Source organism: Phyllostomus hastatus, unplaced genomic scaffold, assembly GCF_019186645.2.
Source record: "Phyllostomus hastatus isolate PE091 unplaced genomic scaffold, TTU_PhHast_1.1 phas_contig_137, whole genome shotgun sequence".
Classification (NCBI taxonomy): domain Eukaryota; kingdom Metazoa; phylum Chordata; class Mammalia; order Chiroptera; family Phyllostomidae; genus Phyllostomus; species Phyllostomus hastatus.
Window position 1 is genome coordinate 11,022,530 of NW_025333583.1, and position 11,131 is coordinate 11,033,660.

An 11,131-nucleotide genomic window follows, 5' to 3' on the forward strand; every position below is an offset into this window, starting at 1 on the left:
TCCAAATAGCTGATGTCATTCTCCACTTTTTATTCAAGAAAAGCTTTCTTTTGTCTACTACAGGATCTTATGCCAACAAACCATTTTTTTCAGTCCTGCACGCATCTTGTTTCCATGTAGACATTGCAGCCCCTCACTTTGTGTGCAACTAGGGACATAATGAGAGGACTGGTGCTTTGGGTCATTCACTCAGGTTGTCACCTTTTAACCTTGGATTCCAAGTTCTCCTCACTCTTGCCTATGGGGTTTTGATTCTTATTTCTGGGAACAACATTGAGAAAGAATCCTATGGGTAGCTAAATACCTCTAGGGTCTTATCTGGTGAGGTCGGCCAAAAGCCCAATCATAAAACCCTCAAACAGGATGCCCCCACCGGCTGGGGCGTGGGTTCCCTGTTCACTGCCAGCCTAATGGTGATCACAGAAACTTGGATGGAAGATGCTTCAGCCAGGTCACTGTATCAAGTTACATAATTAACATGGCTGCCTAATGATAAACTTCTAACTATAGTGCTAGCTATATTTTTCCCTGGGTTGAATATTCAATCACATCATTTCTGTAGGTCTCCTTGATCTTGGGAGAGTTAAGGGATAAATTATAAAATATATGAGGGAGAAGGAAAGAAGTGGGGAGTGTTACCCCAAAATCTGAAAATACCTACGTATCTCTTTGGAACTAGAACAAAGACGGTAGGCACACAAGCGTGTAAGTCTGGTTGTAAGAAGCAAAATTACAAAGCCGGTTCTGAAGTTTGTCATTGGCATCATCAACTGCCCCTTTTGGCTTCTCCTTCCTCTGCCACCATTCTCTAGGTTCCCTCACTGTTTTATAACTTACTGTTAGAACAATAAGTGGCTTACCGTTTTATAACCCTTTCCCACTGTTTTTGAAGTTCACTGGCTGTCGCTCCTCACTGGGGTAGTGATATAACCCTGGGCAGGGTGTGGTCAAGGCAATTTGACTGTGCTGGCTCCTACTCAGGTCAACTACTTCCAAGGTCACTCCAGTTCTGAGTCATCTCTTAGTTTCTTCCATTTCCCAGCCTAATCCATGGAAAAGTAATCACTGTTTTGATGTGTTACAGACGTGAATTCTCAGTCAGAAGCCAATTGTTCAAAATTCAGACATAAACATGTATCAGCTCTTTTCTATATAGACCCCTCCTCACCCATGTGATGCTTCACGTATCTTTGCAAAGGCTGCGGGTTTTCCATTCCTCTAATCTGTGAAAATGCCTTCTTTGTATTTTCTGCTCTGTGCTGAGTAGAGTTGTGTAGACTTCTCCAGTTCACAATGGGGACAAAACAACTTCCAGGCTGAAATAGTCCCTAACACATTTGTATTTGCTGTTTGTCTGGGGGGAAAGGGGGTGCTGTTAACCTGATTTTTGCTCACTGTATAGTATGCTCTCTTACTAATACTTAGATTAAATTGGCCCCAAAAGAGAAAACCAACTTTAAATAGCTGGAGGGAATTGAGCCAGCCTCTTGTCTGTCTCACATCTTTTACCCCTCATTCCTCTGTCTTAAGAGACCTGGAATGTAAGGGCCATTTGAATTGTGTGCCCCTGGTTCACCTTTTGTGCCACCAACCTGAATCTGCTCCTCACCTCCCCAAGCCTCTTCAACCCACAAAAGCAGCCACACCATCCTCGTCCCCAAGCAATCCCCTGCCATAGTGAAACTGGAGAAGTCAGTGTTTGTGCTGCCACTCACTACCAGAACCGGTAAGTAGAGTCAGCGATGGAATCTTTAGAGACACTTCCTTCAGATGCTGGCAATATGAGAAGATGGTGGGTTACGTACTCTCAGAAACTGCCTTAACATCTCATCTTGAGCTGACCTTTTTATAAGGAGTAGAAAGGGTAAGTAAAGGAGTTTGGAAAAAAGGTTAATAGGATAAGAGTTGCTGTAGGAGGCAATTTTCCTAGTACTTCTTTATCTGTTGATCAGCAACCCAGATACCATCCCTTTTGCTTGCAGGCCCCCTGGGGCACAAAGGTTGACTTGCCTGTGGGCCTGCTGAAGTCCCTGTAAGTCATGCATTCCAGTTCCTGGAAAAACAGCTTTCCACGTGCACTCATCACTTGAGCTTATCAACTAAGGCTAAAATCTTTAACTATTGAGTTCCCCTATCAGTAGAGCCCCTAGCTCTGGAAACTTGGGGTCATGTTTGAAACAAGGAGCAAATTGGCTGGGTGGAGCACATGAGCAGATAAGAGAACTTGAATTTCGGAGAAGCTTCAGAATCTCTGAATATGGCTGAATGTGAGTAAGTGATAGCAGCACAGGAATTTATTAAACTTTAAATAGGGAAAGCCATTTTTTAAAAAAGATTTTATTTATTTTTTAGAGAGGGAAGGGAGGAAGAAAGAGAGAGAGGGAGAAACATCAATGTGCGGTTGCTGGGGGCCGTGGCCTGCAACCCAGGCATGTGCCCTGACTGGGAATTGAACCTGCGATGCTTTGGTTCGCAACCCCCGCTCTATCCACTGAGCTACGCCAGCCAGGGCTAAATAAGGAAGCCATTAACACCAATAGCGATTATAAATAATGGATAAGTGGAGAGAAAAAACTTAGTATTTTCATTTGGCCTAGTCAGTACAGAGTGAATCTGCTACATTAGAATTTCTAGAATGTTTAATATTAATTCATTGAACATTCTCCTTCCTGAATCCTACTTCTTCACAACTCCTACCATTTTAGTTTTTTTCTGGTCTCTTCTGCTTGATTTAATTCACTGCTTCCTTACCCTTTTCTTAGCTTAAAAATGTTGGCATTTATTAGGACTCCTTTCTGGTACCTCTTTTCTGTTTGTTATATTTTCATCCCAGCTGATATTTTCTATTCACATAATTTTGAATTAATCTATGAACTCATAATTTCTAAATTTAATAGCCAACTGCCTGCTATCATCTACAGTTGGATAACTCATCCAAAATGGAATTCTTCATACTTGCTCATTCCCACTGCCACTCCCACCCCCACCCACCTGACCTGCACCTAGTAGTTCCTTCCTTAGGAGATGGTGTGATCATTTTCTATCCAGTTACTAAAGTCAGAAATCTGAGGGTCATCTTGAACAAGTATAGATGGTCCTACCTATAAAATATACTTTTATTCAACATTTCCCACCTGGATTACTGAAATATTCACTTAATCTGTATCCTTTCTTCTTCGATTGAAGTACCCCTCAAATCCATTTTCTCCATAGCTGCCAGACCACCACTGTGAATGAGAGATTATCTCGTGTTACTCTCTTGACTGAAAACTGTTCAGTGGCTTCCTATTGTATGAGAATAAAACACAAACTTTTCCCCACATCTTAACAAAAATTCCCTCTGGCCCTGCCCCAACTACCCTCTTTACAGCACATCCCTGCCTTACCTAATTCTAGTCACACCAGCCTCTGTCCCCTTTGGTTACCTGGAAGGCTTTTGACTTAATTCATCACATGGCTGACTCTTCTCATCCTTTGAGTTCCTGTTTAAAAGTCACTACTTTTACTACTTAATTGTGTGTTTATTTATTATATGACTTTACCCTGAATGCAAAGGTTGGGGTCTTATCTGTTCCATCACTTGTATTCTCAATGCCTAGCACAGCACATGGTAAGAAATCAATGAATATCGAATGAATGAATAAAAGAATGGGTGCTATAATTATACAATCAATTATATATAAAGTATTAAAATCTAAAAAATTGCAATTAAAGTCAAATTATTTACACCTATCATTTAGCTCAATTTTCAATTTGCTAGATAAACATCGTTGTTAATTTTACTTAACCACAATAGAACACTCTGTATACCAATGACATACATATGCTTAGTATGCTTGTCTGTATAGTCTAACTCGCAAAGTAGTTAATCATGTCTGAAAGCTGTTGGCTCCCAGTTCTCAACAAGAGAAGGAACACTGCTGATTTTATTTGGGAGAGCTTTCAATAATTTTGGCAAATTTTTATATTTGCAACTTTAGCTAAAGGAGTATACTTTTATATCTGTACAGATGAAATGCTTTATCAGAACTATTTATTGGCATGTAGATATTAGAGCTAGTTAACTTGGGGGTGGTTATAAGAGATCGTTTCATTTACTTCTTGATACCCCTTATTTTTTGGAGTGCTACTTTCTGATTCTGTGTTTTCTGTAAATTATTAGCTTGGTCCCACTTGTCCTAGGCTGAAAGTAACCATGCAGAATTGCATCCTCTGTTTTGTGTACTGCAGGGCCTCAGCATGAAACAAAGAATGGACTGTTTGTAAATCCTTACGGGCAGAATGCTAAGACAGCAGCTGTAAGCAGTTAAGCATTAAGAGATTCTCCCTTGCCCCCTCCCATTGGTCATTTAAAGCCTCTTTTGATGAAAGTACAAACAACCCAGTTGATAGAGATTTGAAACATTCTCTAAGTTTTATTTTGACCAATTAAATTTTCTATAAAAATATGCAACACTAGCCTAGGTTTGCTTAATTAGCATATTTTGGATTCTCTTCATAAACATTTCTTTTTATTTGATGGATGTAGGACTGATAGTAGGTGGATGATTGTAAAAATGAATATTGCTTACTGTTCTCTTTCGGGGAGAAATACTTTTTAAAAGTCAACCAAAAATAGCCAATTTAAGGCTTTAGTGATATGAAATGCTTTATTTTATGTATATTGTTCAAGACAAAAAAGCAATGGACTCTACTCTTCCAAAATAGAATTTTCTATTTCACTATAGAAATATTTCACTATATTGAAATTCCTTCACTATACAGTGAAGGAATATTTCACTATAACCTCTAAAATAATTCATTTGCAGGCCTAGTCATTGTGCCACTAACTTTTCCAGTGGAAGAGACTTTTTAGCTGGCCTTTTATCAGTTAATATGTTTATAGGGGATACACATAGAAAAATACTGCAGAGTACAATTGGTGAAGTGGAATTTAACTTAAATAAAGTATCATAAATACATCAGATTCAGGACATCATAGCGACCTCTTCAGAACCAGGGTAATTATACACTCACCTTTCATTTTCACTTGAATTCTAAATGAGGATATTTCGTGAACAAAGATATTTTCAAAAACATTTCCAAAGATGTAATTGTGGCTATTGTAGGAGAGGAAAAAACCTCTAAGGCTTGCTGGCCAGGTTTGAAAATTAAACTGACGAGGATAGATTAACTGAGAAAAGCATACAAATTTATCCAATGTGTTTATGTGACACGTGAGCCTTCCTAAGGAGGTGAAGACCCAAAGAAACTGTTACATTTGTGTATTTTTAAGATGAGTTTGATGAAGAGGAGACAGTTGTGGAGCAATATGATAGGTTAGGGAGTAGGAGGTTGTATGGTAAACTGGGGCACTAGTAGCCAGGCCTATTTGTTGGAATTCTTCTTGATGTCCCTTTTTTTTCCCCCCCAGAAATAAGGATGCTCCTTTTCTCTGGGTACAAGGCAGTCACCTCTCAAATGAGGGTTTTAGAACCTGTTTCAGGAAAGAAAGACAGATGAAGAGGGAAGGAGGTCAGAGTGATCTTGCTGCTTCGGTCATTTTCTTAAAATCCTTCAGCTTAAAATATGCCACAGTGCTGTATTCTGGGGGTAGTATTTATTTGAACCCCATCACTATCAAGAAGAAAATCATGTGCAGTAATATTTAAAGGGTGTCAGGTGATTACGTATAAAGATACACACACACACACACACACACACACACACACAATAATAATGAGACATGTATTTTCCCTTCTGTTTTTTCTCACTGGACTCAAGAAGGATGATTTGACAGTAATGCTTAATTTCTTCTTGTAAACAGAGTGCTAGAGCTGGACAGAACCCTCAATATTCATTAATCCAGGCATTTCCTGTGAAGAAACAGAGGCCAGGGAATAGAAGTGAACTATCAAGTTAGGCACATCTACCTAGCAGAGGTGTTGGGTTTAGAACTCCTGACCTCCAGCTCAGTGTTTTCTCAATTATATTTTGCTTCCTGTTGGCAAATTTTCTGAAGGAAAGGGGAACTTGGAAAGAGGAGAGTAAAGTGAATTGCCAGATGGGTTAATGAGAATGGTTATCCATATGTCTTCTAGGCTTTTTCCATGGGGTCTGTGAGAGAACTCAGCTCTAATGCCCAAGGCTTCCATTATGTGTAGTAAATTGGCTCCTCCCACTCTCACCTATGCATCTAGCCTGGCACCAATTAAGGACCATCTTGGAGGAGAGAGAGAGAGAATAGTCATTGAAGTCATTTCCCATGTTCTGTAGTTCAGTGAGGGATGACGGCTGGGAAAGATTAGATCCTCTAATACAGGAAATGGATGAGCAGTAGGTAGGCAATGGCAACCAGAGGTAGAAGATTTAACAAACGAAGGAAAACAGCTTGGTGTGGGAAGGCAAGGTGAGAACATGGGCTTTGTGACCGTCGGATTGAGTGTAAACCCCATCTATGCCACTTACAGGCTCTGCCACAGTGAAAAAATGACTTAATTTCTGTAAGGCTGATTTCCTTGGTCCGTGAAGTGGGAATAACACAGCCTACCTCTCAGAACCCCTGTGAAAGTTAAATAAGATAACAGATGTGAGGCACTTGGCCCAGTAGAAATACTCCACGCATACTTTAAGGAGGAAATTTGATGAAATGGGATGCGCACATGGTCATTGGAGTGGCATAGGCTTAGCCCATGTCTGGATGCCATCACTGAGTCTCCTAATAAGGCACCTGGGACACTGTAGAAGCTCAGCGAAATGTCAGTGTCTTCCTCCTGGATTTACCTTTGTCCATCGACCTGTTAATATAGAGCAATGACCCTCAGGCTGGTCTGTGTACCAGCATCCCCTGAGGGGCTGAGTAAAACAGATACCTGAGTCCCATCCCCACAGTTTTTGATTGAGCGAGTCTGCAGTAGGGCCCAATTTCTAACAGCTTCCTAGATGAGTTGTTTGTCTGTGGACTGCATTTTGACATTGATGTGGATATAGAGCAATTACTTTTGGGTGCTGGAGGACAAATCTCAGCTGTTGGTTTCTGATTAAAAGCAATATTTAAATACATCAGCTGAGGCAACTTACTGTGATACTAATGGTGACAACATGCTTGAGTTCTATTATTTATTTTTTTATTTATTTAAACAGGTATTTATTTATCATTAAAATATGTCAGCCACTTTCTAGGCACCTGAGACACTTTGGTGAATGACACAGAAATTCCCTGCCATCCTTAAAGTTACATTTTAGTGGGGGAGACAATGAATAGAAAACATAATTGGGAAGTTATGAAGCAAATTCTAAATAGAGAAGTACCATGGAAATATGCATACTCGCAGGCATATTTGCATACCTTATGTCGGGGAAGCTTCTGGTGCAGAGGAAACATGTCTAAAGGCAGTTCTCTGGTGTGTCCTCAGGTGGCAGTGGTAGGTGGGTGACTGGCAGTAGCATCCCTGGCAGATGGAACACACATAGGGCTTCTCTCCCATGTGAGTTCTCTCTTGGACCAGAAGGCTGGTTCTGTGGCCGAAGGACCTGGTACATGTGCTGCACCTGAAAGGCTTCTCTTCTGCATGAATCTTCTGATGCCTGCGTCGGTCTGAGCCATGGAAGAAGCCTTTGGCACACGCAGCACAAAGACGTCCTCTCATTATTGTGTGTTCTCTGATGGACTTTTAACAGAGAGAAATACCTAAAGATCTTGGGACACTTCTCACACTGGTATGACTTTTGGGGTCCGTGGAATCTTTCTTGGTGTCCCCCACATGTGGAGTTTCCTGCATTGCTCTGGTAGGTAGCAACAGGCTCTGGGGTGACCTGGTCCTGCCTGGACATAAACGCTGCCCCCACCTCCATAAGGACATCTTGATAAGGGGGTCCTTTCAGGGACCCTTCCTGGGACCTGGAGGTGCTTAGACTTGCTCTTCTAAAACTGAGTGGATTCTCCAAAGAACTACCTCTTTAGACACAGGGTAGTTCTCTCTCTGGGTAATGAGTAGTAAAGGTGTTTGATGGCCTTGACTGTCATACTGTCATTTACTCCAGTAGTTTGCAAAGAAAAGCTGCCACCATTTTCTTTATCTTCATCTCCTTGTCCTTTTGCAGAGAAGTACTCAGGGAGCCCAAGGAGGCATCCCCACATTTGCCTCTGTTGGGGATCCTATTGACAACTGTTTTGTTAGATGAACAATGACTTCTCTTAAGGCCATGTTCTCCGAAAAGAGGACTTCCTGTCCTTGCATGTGGCCATGGACCAAATCAGAGGGCTTCATGCAATCATCACTCTTGTCTTCCATGAATGTCTCCAGGTTTCTGCCACTTGATTCCCAGTTCTCCTTCAACGGAGAGCTATCACTGTAGTGCTTATTGATCATAAACTCTTCCAGGACCACTTGGAAAATAATTTCATCCTGGCTGTGTTTTTCTGGCTGCAGCCATAAAAACTAAAATAACTAAAATGACTTATGGAGTCTTTGCAGTTCCTGCCTTGCACATGAGTTATTGCTATTTTGAAATGAGCTAAGCTGAGTGTTCTGGAACCCAGAGACCCTCTTGCCTTTTGGAGAGCAGGTTTTTGACTGGGTTTAAAGTCCATATTTTCTGACCCACAAGCATCCCTGGGTGGTTCAGATAAAAATGAGGTTCTGAGGTCTAAATCCATTCTTAGTAATAGTTCTCAGAGACTCAACTTCCAGGATTCATTTCTTAAACTCGTGTGTTGATAGACTTGGATGCTTAAAAGACCATGAGCTCCTTGAGAAGACTGAGCTTCAAACTGTGTGACCTTGGACCAAAGGCTGAGGTGCTGACTGGCTGCCTGCTCTGGGTTCATCTCCATTTCTTCAATGTTTTTAATTCTCTGTTCCTGTGCATAATGCTTTTGAGTGCAGCGCTAAGTTCGAAGTCAAAACAAACAAGAAAATTACTAGGTCAATACTTGTTGAACCAGATAATTCATCTCAAATGAAAAATGCTGCAATATATTTTTCAGTTCTATAATTTTCTCAGATTTCTTATTACTTCTTTTTACAGGTGAGAACTTGGGGTAATCAGTTAAACAGTAAATCAAACAGTGTGATTCAAATGCTGTCTTACTGACTGACAGCTTGGGACACACAAACGCATCAGACTTAGGTCCAACCTTTTGTTGCAGGCAGTTAGTTGCTATTCGTATTCAATACGAATTCAAGGTCACACAACCCTAATGTTCCAATGCTAGCTTGGAGACATGTTTCATTGGTTTTGTTTTCTCTGAGTATTTTATTTGGTATCTGTTATGGAATGAATAATTGTGCCCCCCAATTCATAAGTTGAAGCCCCAATGTCCCAGTGCAGAAATGGGGCCTCTTAGGAAGTAATTAAGGTTAAATGAAGTCATAAGGGTGAAGCGCTAATCCTGTAGGATTAATGTCCTTATATAAAGAGAAAAGAGAAAGCTCCCTTCTCCTCTCACTCTCTCTCCCTGCACATGCATGCACCATAGAAAGATCCTATAAAGACAATGATGAGAAGGTGGCTGACCACAAATCAGAAAGAGAGCCCTCACTGGAAATTACCCATGCTGGCACCCTGACCCCAGACTCTCAGCCTCTAGAACCATGAGAAAATAAGTTTCTGTTGTTTCAGCCACTCAGTCTGTGGTATTTTGTTATGGCAGCTTAAGCCGACTAATGTAATACTTGCATGATATTGACCCAGAGTGTTTTTTAAAAATCTGAATTGGTCGTTGTGCTGGGTAGCTCCCATATGCTCCTGTAGATCTACTCTCCACCATTCTCCCTCCTCCATTTACACTAATTTGGGTGTTTCATCTGTTTTCTGTCAGAAAAACTGATGACATGATTGTCAACATTTTTAAATGGAGAGATTTTTGCATGAAAATCTGGATTGTCATGTGAGAATGTGAAATTAGAAAATCTGGCAACAGCGTTGGCAATAATAAACTGGCACTTCCCTTGTAGAGTAGGTGTTAGCTCTCGAGTTGGCCACAGCTCCCACTTGGCATGCCTCATTCAATTACTTTACCAGGCTGGCCTCTGTGGCCATCTGAGAATTACTATACCTATTCCTCAGGAGATTATATGAAGGGCTGAAAGCACAGATGCTTGAAAATGTCTTTGACTGGCTGCTGTAGGTGTTGCTGGTAACAGCTCACAATTGCAATCTGTTCTGGAGTATTGTGTTTGAGTGATCAAAGCCCCTTAGCTTGTGAGTGCCTAGAATTTGCCTCCTTTCCAAGACAAGACTAACAATACATTCCAAGATGGACACCTCCATCCTGGGCAGAATAATCATTTATCCTGACCAGGATTGATATATCTTCCAGAGTTGGGCTTGCCTTTACTATCCACAGTGACTCAGCTAGCCCCACTGCCAGGTTCATTGACTTAGTATCCTGTATAGCATTACTTTGGATCAAGGGGCCCACCTTTTGGTCAATGAGGTGCAATGGTGAGCTCATGGAATCTACAGGGCATGCCTCATACCATGTCACCCCATCATTCAGAAGTTACTGGTATGATCAAACAGAATGACCTCTTAAAGACGTAGCTGAGGCACATCAGCTTGGAGATGACATTTGGTGAGGATGGAACACTCTCCTTTAAGGTGCAGTGTAGAATTTTAGCCACTGGCTATTGTATTGGTTCTGTATTCCCAATAACTAGAAAATATAGGTCCAGTCCCCACAGGGTGCAAATAGAAATGACCTCATTCACTGTCACTCTCAACTTGAAAAATTTTAGTCTCTGGTTGCTGAAGGAACAATTCTTCCATTGGGATGACACAGTTAAGAGTCACTCTAAACATAAATCTTTGGCTGCCACCTGGTCACACAGGAGTTCCCATACTGGGGAACTTAAAAGATTCATTGGGCCATCTCTTAGTACTCTCAGGCCCAGGTTTGCCATAGTCAGTCACCATGACCATGACATAATAAGGGCATGGTCCTCAGAAGCTCAGGAATGAGGGTCTGGGTCTTCCATGGATTTCTCCTGCACAAGGATCTTCATCTCTGGCTCTAGGTTATCCTGACAACCAACCTAAATTAATGTGCCTCTCCCTGCCACTATATTAAAATAGCCCATCTCTCAGCTAACACCTTGAGGGGTATTATGCCAATTTGCTGAGAATATAATCTTACAGGCACCTAGAG

At 41.3% G+C, this 11,131-nt stretch overlaps 1 pseudogene; it reads right to left on the reverse strand.

Moving 5' to 3' along the window:
• Positions 1-7,328: 7,328 nt before the first annotated feature.
• Positions 7,329-8,638, reverse strand: LOC123827875 (annotated as a pseudogene).
• Positions 8,639-11,131: the final 2,493 nt, after the last annotated feature.